The 13,284-nt window shown below is 48.2% G+C and overlaps 1 protein-coding gene across 2 annotated transcripts in view; it reads left to right on the forward strand.

Moving 5' to 3' along the window:
* Nucleotides 1-5,008: 5,008 nt before the first annotated feature.
* The window catches only part of FBXO41 (F-box protein 41), a 28,019-nt gene continuing 19,743 nt past the window's right edge, over nt 5,009-13,284 (forward strand). For both annotated transcript variants that reach the window (XM_032410695.1, XM_032410693.1), the window contains exon 1: nt 5,009-5,313. The gene's annotated coding sequence lies outside the window, so the exon portion shown is untranslated. The remainder of the gene's footprint in view (nt 5,314-13,284) is intronic.

The raw sequence follows: 13,284 nt of genomic DNA on the forward strand, positions 1-13,284 counted from the left end.
CCCAAGGGAAATTGTTCCATTTACTGGAGCTTCGCCTAGGGATTGTGAGGGAAGAGAATGTTAGGCCAGAGATGGAAAGAATTTAAAGCAAATAATCAGAAAATCTACCCAAACCCAAGACCCACGCAGAATCAGGGACAAAGAGCTCCTTCCTTCCTTGCTCCTCTTTTTCATCTGGCCCTCAAAATGGGGATGTTTTCCCAGACATGGTTCCTAGCTCTCACCTTCCCTATTTCAACACTCTTCTTGGAAAGCACATTCATTTCCAGGCCTTTAGCGATCACTGCTGCATAAATGACTTCTAAGCCAGCCAGCCCGAGTATCTGCCCCAGCTGTAGCTCCTTCCTTGGTCAGATAAATGAACACCTCCATATGGGTGTCTCACTGCCATATAAAATACCATCTGTCTAAAACCGTATCATTCTTCTATATGCTCAATTTCTGCTAATGATGACTGTCATTTGTTTGGGCCCCTAGACTCACCTAAATAACTTACAGTTCTTCTGTGGGATTCACCCTTGACCCTTCCTTCCCCTATATCCAGGCTTCACTCAGAACGGTTGGATCTCACTGAAGTTCTTCAGGATCTTATCTACTCTCATCTATGGTACATTGTTGCCTTTTATGTATTGTAATTTTTAGCCTGTGAGCTCAACTTCAGTGGGGGTTTACCTGGGCAATAATACTCTGTGGCCTGGGTTGAGGGTATGTTTTTCCTGAGCAGTTTTGTGTTTGCTTGTGCCGTGCATCTCAAGAGTACCAACTAATGGAGATCAGTCTCCATGTTAATTTCTTAACCTGGGTTTCTTGTATCATGTAGTTCAAACTCTAACTCATATAGTTATACATTCTCGAGGGAACTCACCCAACCAGGGCCCAGGTCAACACAGACAAGCAATAAGCCTCCCTCCCCATACCTCCTGGGGTTAGTCACAGCACATCCCATGCTTATGTTTCTTGGTCTCCCAGTTCTATGCCCAGTTTTGGCCCATATAGATTTTCTTTCCTTTTTTTTTTTTAAGATTTTATTTATTTATTGACCGAGAGAGAGAGAGAGAGAGACAGTGAGAGAGGGAACACAAGCAGGGGGATGTATGACTGAGCCACCCAGGTGCCCCAGATTTTCTTTCCTTTATTGCATTTTTGGTTAAGCATTTCAGAGGTCTGTTATATTTTGTGAATCAGTGCACATATTCTGTAGCAGGAGGGTCTTTGGTCTATCTATTCCACAATACTAATTAAAAATGAAGCCAGAACGGGGTGCTTGGGTGGCTCAGTCGGTTAAGCATCTGCCTTAGGCTCACGTCATGATCCCGGAGTCCTGGGATCGAGCCCTGCATCGGGCTCCCTGCTTGGCGGGAAGCCCGCTTCTCCCTCTTCCACTCCCCCTGCTTGTGTTCTCTCTCTCGCTGTGTCTCTCTCAGTCAAATAAATAAATAAAATCTTAAAAAAAAAATGAAGTTAGAACATGTTGGTTCCTCTCTTAAAATATTTCCCATGTTTATCTTCTCTGTGCCTATTGCCAGCACCTCAGTCCGTGCCGCTCCCTGCACGTACACAAACACCATGGCTATGATGATCACATAGAATCACATAACATGTAGTTGGAAGGAATTTATAAGAACATCTTTTCTGACCCCTCAATGTATAGAGAAAGAAACTGAGGCCCAAGAGATTTGGGGATTTTCTTAAGGGCACACAGAGAATGAGAGACTAAAGTGGGCCTCGAACCTGGGCCTTCCAGTTCCAAGACCAGGATATATCCCCATATCTAGTTGTTCCACAAGTGTTATTGAGCACCTACCATATGCTAGGCCAGTGGTTCCCAACTTGTTTCCTTTCCAGTATACTTGAAGAATTCAACACATACATCAGTAACAAAGGTCACCCTAGTCCTGACTTTGACCGTGGAGATACAGGGAAGAGTAGTAAGAATCTTGATGAAGCGGGATACAGGGGAGAGTTTGACAAAGCAACCCAGAATGCCTGCTATTTCTTCCCTCATCCCCCCAACCCCTGTGCCCTGTTTGAGACAAGCCTGCACTGTACCAAACTGCTTCCTGTGGTCTCTCTCCCTCCGTTCCACATTGTGCATCACTACTGATACAACTTCTCTAAAACATTATTCATAGTGTTGTATCCCAAAATGACCAGAGCTTCTACTTTCCTACAAAAAAATATGCACTGCCGTTAAAGCCTTCTGTATCTGATCCAGATTCATCTTCCACCCTCCTCTGCCTTCTCTCCCTTTGCTCTCTCCTCGTGTATTATCCAAATCCTCCCACCCTTGACCATGTATGATCCATGTGTGTGGGCTCCATATCATCATGCCTACTGCCCAGCACACTTAAGTGCTTAATTACTGTGTGAATTGGTTGGCCCCCCATAAAGGTCTAAAGTGCTGAAAGGAGAAAGGAAAAGAAAGGGGGAAAGAGGAAGGAAGGAAGGTGTTTGGAGAGCATGAAGCTGAGAAAAGATCAGGAGGGAGAGATGGGCAGAAGCAGGACTGAGGTCCTGATCCAAGCCATGGGGGTCTCCTGAGTGGGACCACACGTCTGGCTGGTCTGTGCCTGTCCAATTCTTGCTGAGCCCATGATTCTGTACCTCAGCTCTGGGCCCCCAGATGTGTCTGCCACTCAGTTCTCTCTCTCTTTTGGTTTCTCTGGCCCACATGGAGTGGGATTCAGTTTAACATTTTTAGAACTGTGGTTCCCATAACAACCAAGCAGGAACTGTTGTCTGTGAAATGTAGCATGAGCACACATGCGCACATGCACACATGCATACACACATATGCGCATGTGCACATACACGTGCATATCCCCCCACACGTATACACACCCACATACATACACATGTGTATTCGCTAATAGACACATTCATACATGCACACGTACACCCACATGTGTACACATGCATGCATTCACCTATGCATGTACTCACACACACATGTGCATATGCACAGCTACATGCCTGCATGCATACACATATGCACAAAAGCACATGCATACATACATACACAGGCCTGCCCTGGATTGTTTTCTCATATTCATAGGAAGCATAGAGTGAGGACAGACAAACATCATCTGAACAAAGGTAGAATCAAGACAATATATGGACATTTTTGGTTCTCTGCAAAAGCAGGTGGATTTGGGGAATCTGTCCTTTGGCAGAGGAGGGTTCAGTAGGCTTAATACAGCAAAGGGGTTGCAGGAGGGCACTGTGTTTAAGTGCAGACTTTGGAGTTCATTGACTTGAGTTCACATCCTGACTGTGCCATTCATTGGGCTCTGAACTTTAGCTTCCTCATCTGTAAAGTAGGAATAATCATAATATGTACTTGATAGATTTATTAGGACAACTGAATGATATGCATTAAATGATTAGTATGATGCTTGGCACTTGGCTAATAGAAGCTGTTATCATTTAGGTCTTAGAGGAATTGATTTCTCACTTGCTCAATCAAAGAAGACTTTCTGGAGGAGGAAAAAAATTCAGGAGCTCGGGGACAGAAGAGAAGATGTTGGGAGAAGGGTAGTTTGACCTGACTGGCTTATTTTGCCTCAGTCCTTTTTTTTTTTTTTTTAAGATTTTATTTATTTATTTGACAGAGAGAGAGAGAGAGCACAAGCAGGGGGAGTGGCAGGCAGAGGCAGAGGGAGAAGCAGGCTCCCCGCAGAGCAGGGGGAGCCTGATGTGGGACTCGATCCCAGGACTCCGGGATCATGACCTGAGCCGAAGGCAGTCGCTTAACCAACTGAGCCACCCAGGTGCCCGCCTCAGTCCTTATTAAATTTGCCTGTCCCCCAAAGCCACCAGACAAGTCTACAAATTATCTTTTCTGATATTAAATGTTCAATGCCTTTGCCGTAGGAGAATGGGGTCAAGAAAAGTCCCTGTCAGCTTCATTTATTGGAGAATCCTCGGGTTATGTTGGATTTCTGTGCTGTGGCAGCCAGACTGCCCCTCATAGCCTTGGTGGTCAGGCCCTGCCCAAGCTCATCTCTGTGCCTTTGCCCAAGTACTACCCACAGCCTGAAATTCCATCTCCCCTTTTCCTCCTCCAAAGCCCAGCTCAGCCCTGGGCTTGATAGCCCTAACACCATGTCTGATTTCTCAGGGCCCACTGCAGCCCTGTGAACTTCCTCCAAGCCTCGGACAGCTAGATTGTTCCTGCTTCAGTGGCTGGATAGGCCTTAAGTCAAGGGCCCTCTAGATGCTCAAGTCCTAGGGAGCTAGGCTTCTCTCCTAACCAAGTTCAAGGCGGGGTGGGGGGGTTGGGAGGTGGGAGTCGGGGTGTGGTGGGGGGTGGGGATGGGGGTGGGGGGTGGCGTGGGTGGGAAGGAACCAAAGCCGCAGGCCACTGTCTCTCTGCCTCTTTTCTCCCTCTCTAGGTCCGGGATGGGATTTGTGATGGGGACAAGTTCTCCTCGATGGTATCCTCAAGTGCAAAATTGGGTCCTGAGAAAGCAACCACTCGCAGCTTTCCTGGTTCCCTAGGGATGCCCAGAGGGGATTGACTCAAGCAATCTCGGCGGAGACCAAGCATCTGGCTGGAGGTCGCTGAGTGCACAACCTAGGGCGCGGCCCACGAGGCTGCTTAGTGACCGTGGCGCATATCCCAGGAGCAGTGCAGCGCCCCCACCCTCTTCCTGACCCACAGAACCGCCCCCCCCCCACGCCCCCGGGATGTGCCCTGAGTGGAAGCAGGCCCAGCCAGGGTGGTAGGGCTAGGGCGGAGACATTTGAATTAAAGGTGGGCAGAAGAGGTGCCTGGGGCAGGGAGAGTGCACTGGGCGGTGCCGGGAGTCTGGAAGACCCGGACCCAGGAGGAGCGCGGCCCAGCGGTCCCTGCACCCCCAGGGCGGCGCCGCGGACCCCTCCCCCATCAAAGCCACCTTCAGCGGAAAACGTGGGGTCCCGGCGCAGCCGCTTCTGGCGGCATCTGCCGCTCCCCAGCTCGCAGGAGAGCCCGCCCCGAAGGAGGGGCCGGCTCCGCCCCACCTCCTCGCTGCCTCCCTCCCCCTTCTCTTCCTTTCCTCGGGCCGCGAGCCCCCTCCTCCTCCCTCCTCCTCCTCCATCCTTCCCCCACCCGGTTTGTGTGCCCCTCCCGCTGCGACTGGCTGGGAGGCTCGGCCGCCCCCGCCCCGAGAGGGAGGCGGGGGCGCAAGCCGCGGCTGCCACCCGAGGCTGCGGAGGGGAACGAGATCCGAGGCCCCAGGGCGGCCCTGCATCTGGACCCGGCACGCGGGGGCTGCCTGTGCACCCCCAGCCGAGGGCTGCGGGGCCTGGCCTCGCCGCGGGGTGGAGGAGGTAAGGGCAGAGTCATGGGCGCGCTGCGGGACCGCTCCTGGAGAGAGAAGGCAGGGAGGACCCCAGCCGCTGCCCCCTCCTCTTGCTTCTCCCCCACAGCCCTCGGGAGGCCCACGACACTGCCGGACCGGGAGGGATTCTGGGCAGGCCAGGCCAGAGGCAAGGAAGGGGTTAATTTAAGGAATTAAAATCAGAACGTTTTGAGACCAAGCTTCCCATCCCCCGCCCCCTTCTCGCCAGTCGCTCCCCGAGCCAGGTTGGGGGGCGGGGGCGGGCTCCAGACCCCCCTGGGACTCTGGACCTTAGAGAGCAGGGCCAGAGGGAGGGAGGAGGAAGGGGAGCGCCCTCAAACCCAGCCCTCTCCACCTGCTTCTGAAAAAGGGTGGGGGAGGGGCTTGGTGTTGAGGCCTGGCTGGGCACCTGTGCGGGAGTCTGAGGGTGGGAGGCTTTGGGTGTCTGTGTGCGTGCCGGTGTGCACGTGTGATAGTCTGGACGAGCAGGAGGTGTGCATGTGTGTGCACGCATGTTTCTCTCTCCTCATCTCCCAGTGCCTCCGTTGGTGACTGTCCACAGTGATCTGGATGTGTGCTCCTCACCGCATTGCTTTGCATGTGTGTGTGACACGGCGCCCGTGTGCACTTGCCATGGAGTGCCTGTGAGTAGGAGTGGGGCCTGCTCTCTCCTTAGGTCGAATGTGCAGTGAGGAGGGGCCCAGATGGTTTTCTGGCTGTGGGATCCAGGTGCTGGGGCCATGTGTGTGTGACCTTGGGAGGTGTGTGCACGTTTGCAGGAGTACAAGAGTGAAGGGGAGCTTAGAACAGAAAAGGCAGTCAGGGCTGCCAGGAAGCAGGGGACTGGATGCATTGACCCCTGTGGGTCTTCACTAGGCTATAGTGACTGCTCTGGGAGGTACGCATGTGGTGACCACAAGCCCAGGTGTGGAGAGCCAGAACCCCCTCCTTCTTGGGGGATTTGGAGGGATTTAGAGAGTCAGGGGGCATTCCTTTATTCTCCATCCACAGGGACACTTCCAGCTGTCTCCCCATCCTTAGAACACCTCCTCCACCTGCTGGTAGATGTCTCCTGAAAGCACTGAGCTTAGAGCTTCATTTCTTTTGCCTGTAAAGCCATCTATTAACATCCAAATCTTTCTCCCCCATTTCTGTAAGTTCCACCTTCTCTGCTCCTTTCCTGCATGTGGTTTTTTATGCAAAGAGGGAGAAAGAGCTGTTGGTCCCAGAAGGCCAAGTGAGAGGTAGAGGAGGATCTGAGAGGCAGGGAGAATGACCATCAAAAACCAAACTCTGCTAACTTCTCAATTTTGCCTGACCTGAATTTAATAGAGAAAGAGAGAGACAGAGAGGAAGTTTGGTGATATCCACACACTTGTTTCTGGATTTAGGGATGCCTAGCATATTTTTGTTTTTGGAATATTTGTGGCTGGAAGGGGGTGATAGTTGTTGAAAGGTAATTACCATCCTGCCTTTGAGTTCCCTGGACTTTTCCTGCCTCTCTGGAAGCCCACCACTCCCTTTACTCATTCATTCAACAAATATTTATTGAGTGCTACTGTGGGCCAGAGAGTAGAGCTGGTGTGACATTCTACTCCCAATCGGAAGGAACATATGTTAAGACTGAGAGCATGGGTTTTGAAGTCAGTCAGGTAGTACTTGGTTCAAATCCTAGCCTATCCACTCATTCACTGGTGTGTAACAAACCACCCCAGAGTTTAGGGGCGTAAGACAACAGTGATTTACTATTTTTCATGGTCTGTGGGTTGGTCATGACTGTGGCTGTGGCTGTGGGCTCACATGGCACCTCTCAGCAGCACTCAGTTGAGGGACTGGCTGAAAAGGAATGTCAAGGTGGCCTTTCAACCTCCAGGGTCTGTCTACATGTGGCATCTAATCAGTCAGTAATTTAGCCTGTTTCTTATACGGCAGCTGGATCCCCAATGGAAGCATTCCAAGAGGACAAGCCCTCTGGTACAACTGCTTACCAAGCTTCTGCCTGCGTCAGGCGTGCTAATGTCCCGTGGCCAAAACAAGTCACACGGCCAAGCTCTGAGTCAGTATGGACGGGGACCCCATAAGGGCACGAATCCTGGGAGGCATGGTTCCAAGGGCGCCATCAAAGTAACAGTCTGTTACAGTCACTTCCTGGCCTTGGGCAAGTGATTTGGCCACTGTGAGCCTCACTTTCCTCCCGCTAAAATAGAGACAATGCCACCTACATGGCAGCACCGTCATGATGATTAAATGAGAAACGTGGTATCTGACCAGAATAATTGGTACGTAAACGTTCACCGTTCAGATTATTAGACTGTAAGCATCTTGAGGGTGTGACTGCCTTATTCATCTTTGTGTCTCCAGTGGCTGGCATGGCCCTTGTGTTTGACATCTTTTTTTTTTTTTTTTTTAAGATCTTATTTATTTATTTGTGAGAGAGAGAGAGAGCGCGCGCACAAGCAGGGGGAGCAGCAGAGGGAGAGGGAGAGAATCTCAAGCAGATTCCCCGCTGAGCGGAGCCCATAGAGGGGCTTGGTCTCACGACCCTGACATCATGACCTGTGCCAAAATCAAGTCGTAACCGACTGAGCCACCCAGGTGCCCCTGTTTGACATCTTTTTGTTGGGTGGATAAACTAGAATGAAGCAGAGAAGCCCTAAACCGTGTTGCTCTGCTAGAGTGACAGAGTCAAGAAGACACAGCAGGTTCTTACTTCCCAGTGGGTGGGAAGTAAGCAGAGCCAGGGAAGCACTTGTTATTCCAGGTGATTCTTAGATTGACTTAATTATAACCAGATTCATCCAGTTCCATGACAATGAGTGGTAGAAATCACTTGGGCTACATGAAATCAATCAGTTCATCCATTATTCAGTGTGATTCCTCTAAGAATGATATACTGATGTCTTCTGTGTGGGAGGAAGGTGTGAGGGTGAATCATTTGCATTGTCCTTGCCCTCCAGTGTCTGCATAGGGTGGGATCTGATGTGCAAACAGGTCCACGACCATCCAGCATGTGACACCTGTTACCATATGTGAAGAGCTATGGTAAGGAGTGATTCATGCTGGGATGTGATTTGAGCTGAAGGAGGGAGTAGAAGAAGGCTTCGTGGAATGGCTAGCATTTGAGCTGGGCCTGCAGAATTCACCGTTCGGAGAAGGGAATCCCAGTAAGAGGGACCAGCATGAGCCAAGACTTAAGGGTGTGACAGCACATGGCACTTCTCAGGGAAGCTAAGCCCCACAGGGCCCATTAAGGACGCACATGGGAAGCAGATGCAAACGCTAGGCTGGCAAGGCTGAGTGGTGGTTGGGTCCTGGCCCACCTTGGAGGCAATCAAAGCACAGTGGACTTTACCTCCCTGAAAATGGCCTGCCCTCAGAGATTTATTTGAGGAGAAGAGTGATAAACTGGATCTGTATTTGCAGAAAACATGAAGAATTGAAAGCTGGCGGAGTTAGAGACTACAGTTAGCAATAATATCAGCAGACCAGATAGAAGGGGGTAATTATGGTCTGGGGCAGGGACTAGAGGAAATAGAATCAAATATTTAGAAGGTAGTATTACAAAAACTAGTGATTGATGAGGTCTGAGGGGGACTTTGAGAATTCAGAGATGCCTTGGGGGGTTGCATCCGAGGTGCAGAGTAGATAATGAAGATGTTGGTCAAGATGGGAAACAGGAGAAAGAAGCAGGCTTGAAGGTGAATATCATGGTATTGTGAGTTCATTATTAGCCGTATTAAGCTCTGAGCCACCTACATTAAAATATCAACCTTTTCATCCTCTCCCTCTCTACAGGCTGCTTGTTAGGAGCACTTAAAAAAAAAAAAAAAAAAGAATTGCTCTAAATGTCAGGTCTAAGGCATTGGGTTATGTGTGCCTCGAGCTAGCGGAAGTGATGGTATAGATTAGAATTAGGTTATCTCTAAGAAGCATTTAAATATGTGCAGGTGTCTCTCATCTTGAAAGCTCCTTTTGGAATCTCTCATGCTGCCTCTTCCCACTTCACAGTTGAGCTTCCTGTGTCCACTCACTGTCTCTACTTCACTCTCCCCTCAACCCCATCGGCCAGGCTCATCAAAGCGGGGCTCCCTGAAGTCCCCAGTGGATTCTTTGCTCCTCTTCTCTGACTTGTGGTGTCAACTCCTGTTGTTTACACTACGGCCCACTCCTTCCCTCCTTGACATCCCTCTTCCCAAAGGTTTCCCACCACAATTGCCATTGCTTCTGCTGGTTCTTAGGAACTTCTTGGTTCTTTTCCTTCTTCCACCTCTCTGAGGATTCACCTCTCCCCTGCTCTCCTTTCTCTGCACCCTCTCCCTGATCCTACTCATCCACTTTTATGCTTAAGGTGCCAAAACTGTATTTTTCGCTCCGTGTCACAAACTATGTACTGACTGTCTCTACTTCCAGGGCCCACTGGAACCTCAAACTCATGGAATCTACAACCAAACTGATCTCTCCTCCAAACTTGCCTTGCTTCACTTTCCCTCCTAACTGAACCACAGCCCCATTTACTTAGATGCTCAAAACCCAAACCTGAGTTTGATCCTCACTCCACTTAATACCAGCCACAATCATTCTGTCACCAAGCCTTCTCGACTCTCCTTCCTATGCTGCTCCCATATCCATCCTTCTCCTCATTGTGCTCCTACTGCCTTGGCTAACAGTTTCTACTTCCAACAGCCTTCTTCCTGACCTTGACCCTCAGTAGGCCGTTCTCTCAACTGTACCTCTGATTAAGTCCTGGCCGTTCCTTCATTCCACAAACACTTATCTGAGCAGCTACCCCATGCCACACAGTGTTGGAAATGCTGGGAAAGTAGCAGTGACTGGGACAGAGCTTACGTTTTAGTTCCCAGAGGGAGGCATGCTTTTTTGTCTTTGTGGATCCTGTTCTCCGTGCTCAGAATGCCTTTCTTCCCCTCCCCCAACCTCATAATTACACTTCGTCACCTGACTCTACTTTGCTCTTCCAGAGTCATCCTAGATGCTACCACCTCTGGGGGTTCCCCAGTCCCCCAATTCCTCAAGCTGAGTGTCGAATCCCATGTTCTTACATAGCATTAATTTCATAACTGTATCATCTAATACCTCACTCTGTCCCAGGAGACCACAAGCTGTTTGAAGGCAAGATCTGGATCTTGTTGGTCTGGGTGTCCTCAACACACCCAGCATGGCACGTGATACAGTTCATGGCACAGAGCAGGGACTCAATAAATAGAACATGAATGAATTTATGCTTTAATAAAGCTCAGGGGAGAATTCTAGGCTAGAAATACCAATTTGCGAGAATGTTAGGACTTTTGATCACAAGGGACAGAAATCCCAAATTACTTCATGCAAAAGGGGATGTATACCAACTCAAATAACTGGAAAGAAGGGGGATGCGTGGGTTGGGGACATGACCGTACCTGGGTTCTCAAAAATGTGGTGAGGACTCTTTCTAGCTCTTGGCTCAGCTTCACTCTGTTGCCATAATTTTTCCCCCACCATGCATGGGCTTTCTCCTTGTGGTAGATGGAGGTTACACAAAGCCATAGACAGCTTCATCATCCTAGCATGTGATCCCAGAGGAACAAGAGACTCCTTAATCTTTCACTTACATTCCCAGGGAAGGACTCTGTTGGCTCAGCTTGAGGAATGTGTCCCTTCCGGGGTCATTCATTGTGGCCAAAGAGATGGGGGCACCAGGATTGGCCAGGCTTGGGTCATGCAGCCCTGTCAGAAACAGGGAGTGGGGAGGGGCAGCTTACCAGAGAAAGAATGAGATGTTGTATCACCGGAAGGTGAAGAAGGCTTGCCGAGCAGATAAAAATACAAATGTCCACTGCAGGAATTCTCAGGGCCTATGTGGTAGTGGAAGCCATGTAAGTGCAAGATTCTCTGTGTTTCTGGCAGAGTCCATGAGAATGTGACAGTAGACAGGAGCCAGAGAAGACACACATCTTGGGATGGTTGGCCTTGTTTGAGGAGATGAGACTCACACACCTGAAAACCTTAAAAAAAAAAAAAAAGCCAATACCTCTGGTTCAGCTGGAGAATCCTTCTACCCAATGAAAACCTTCAGCTGGACTTAGAAGAAAGGAGACTTGAGATAGGCATTTCAGAAGGGGGAAGGTCCTGGCTGAAAAAGGAAGCTGGTCTTAGAGGTTGCTGATTTGGGGAGACTAGAATGCAAAGGAAAATAACCAACTGTTCTATCATTATACTAATAATACAGGACTGTGATCGAATTTGAAGAGGCAACACTTCTATTTTTCTTTTTCTTCCTCTTCTGCCTCCTCTTCCCTCTATCACCTTCTTGCCTGCATTCGGGCAACGCTTATGCTCATGTGGAGTAAGTGTATACATCTAGGCAAAAATATTCCTAAGAATGAATCATAGTCATTCCTCTGCTCCAGCCTATGGAGGGAAACTGTGGGGCAGGCTGGCCTCAGGTGAAGAGCCACCTGGACCTGAGAAGCCCCTTCCTTCTTCTACCTTGCACATCTACACACAGGCCTGCACCCCCAGACTTTCCTCTTTCTCAGAGCCTGGCTAGCAGGGTGCTGTGCAGGAAAAGGATGCTTCAGAAGTATTATGGGGGGGGGTGGGAGGATGGGTTAGCCTGGTGATGGGTATTGAGGAGGGCACGTTCTGCATGGAGCACTGGGTGTTATGCACAAACAATGAATCATGGAACACTATATCTAAAACTAATGATGTAATGTATGGGGATTAACATAACAATAAAAAAATTAAAAAAAAAAAAGTATTATGGGGAGGGGAGGGGAAAAGCTGGCCGGTTCTGATGCCCTGAAAGTGCCCCCACAAAAGGGACCAGCACTTAGTTGGAATGGGCAGGTACACACGGGTGCCCTGATACCAGGCTGACCAGATGTTACAGAACAGTTCCCGAACAGTTATGTGTGTGTGAGCTGAATTCTATTTATAACATCTCTGGCCACTTTGCCAACTTCTTCAATTTTATCTATAGTTATTAATCTATTCAGGTTTTCCATTTCTTCTTGAGTCAATTTTGATAATTCACATTTTCCTAGAAAAATATTCAGTTCATCCAGATTTTCAAAAATTTGGGCCAAGAGTTGTACCTGGTCACATTTTAGTAATTAAAAAAAAAATCTCTGTGAGTGGTTGTATCCCTTTTCTCATTCATAGTGTTATGTATTTGTTTTCTTTCTTTCTTTCTTTTTTTTTTTTTTTGCACTTTGAATAGATTTGCCAGAAGACTGTTTTTTGTTGGTCTTTTCAGAGAACTGTCTTCTGGATTTACCTCTTGAGGCTACTTTTTGGTTTTAATATACCTAAATGATGGTGATGTTAAAATAGTGACTAAGTATTTTTTTAAAAAGAAATTTAAGTCCTTTCTTATAGGTATTAAAGTACTTTTTGGGTAAAATAATATAAAATTTTGGATTTGCTCAAAATTATCCAGTGGTGGGGGTGGGGGAAGTGCAAGGCAGGGCGGCAGGTGTACAGATGAAACAGAATTGTCGTAAGTTGGTCACTGTTGAAGTTGGATGATGGGTACATAGGAGTTTAGCATCATATTGTATTTTTGAATATGTGTGAAAATGTCCATAACAAAAAGTTGTGTTTTTTTAAATACTTGTCTCACCATGCATACCAAAAATTTTGGATTTTAAAACTCCACCGTATAAAAGGAAACCATACAGCTTGAAGTATTTGCATGCTACCAAGTCACTGTCACTTTATGGTGTTATGGTTATTTGTTTAAGGCCCTTAATTTAAAAAATTGTTCTAGACTTTTAAAAAAAGGTAATCGCAAGGTACAAAAAGAATACATATATAACTGTTTATATAGTCTTCAGGTAGGGCTGGACTTACTAAGCATGATAACAAAATCAGAAATCCTAAAGATTTTTACTGAAGCAAATTATCAGCTTTATTATACCAGTAAAGACCGTAAACAAGCCAATCAACACACTGGAGAAAACCA

The sequence above is a fragment of the Phoca vitulina genome, unplaced genomic scaffold (genome assembly GCF_004348235.1).
Source record: "Phoca vitulina isolate PV1807 unplaced genomic scaffold, GSC_HSeal_1.0 scaffold12, whole genome shotgun sequence".
NCBI lineage: Eukaryota > Metazoa > Chordata > Mammalia > Carnivora > Phocidae > Phoca > Phoca vitulina.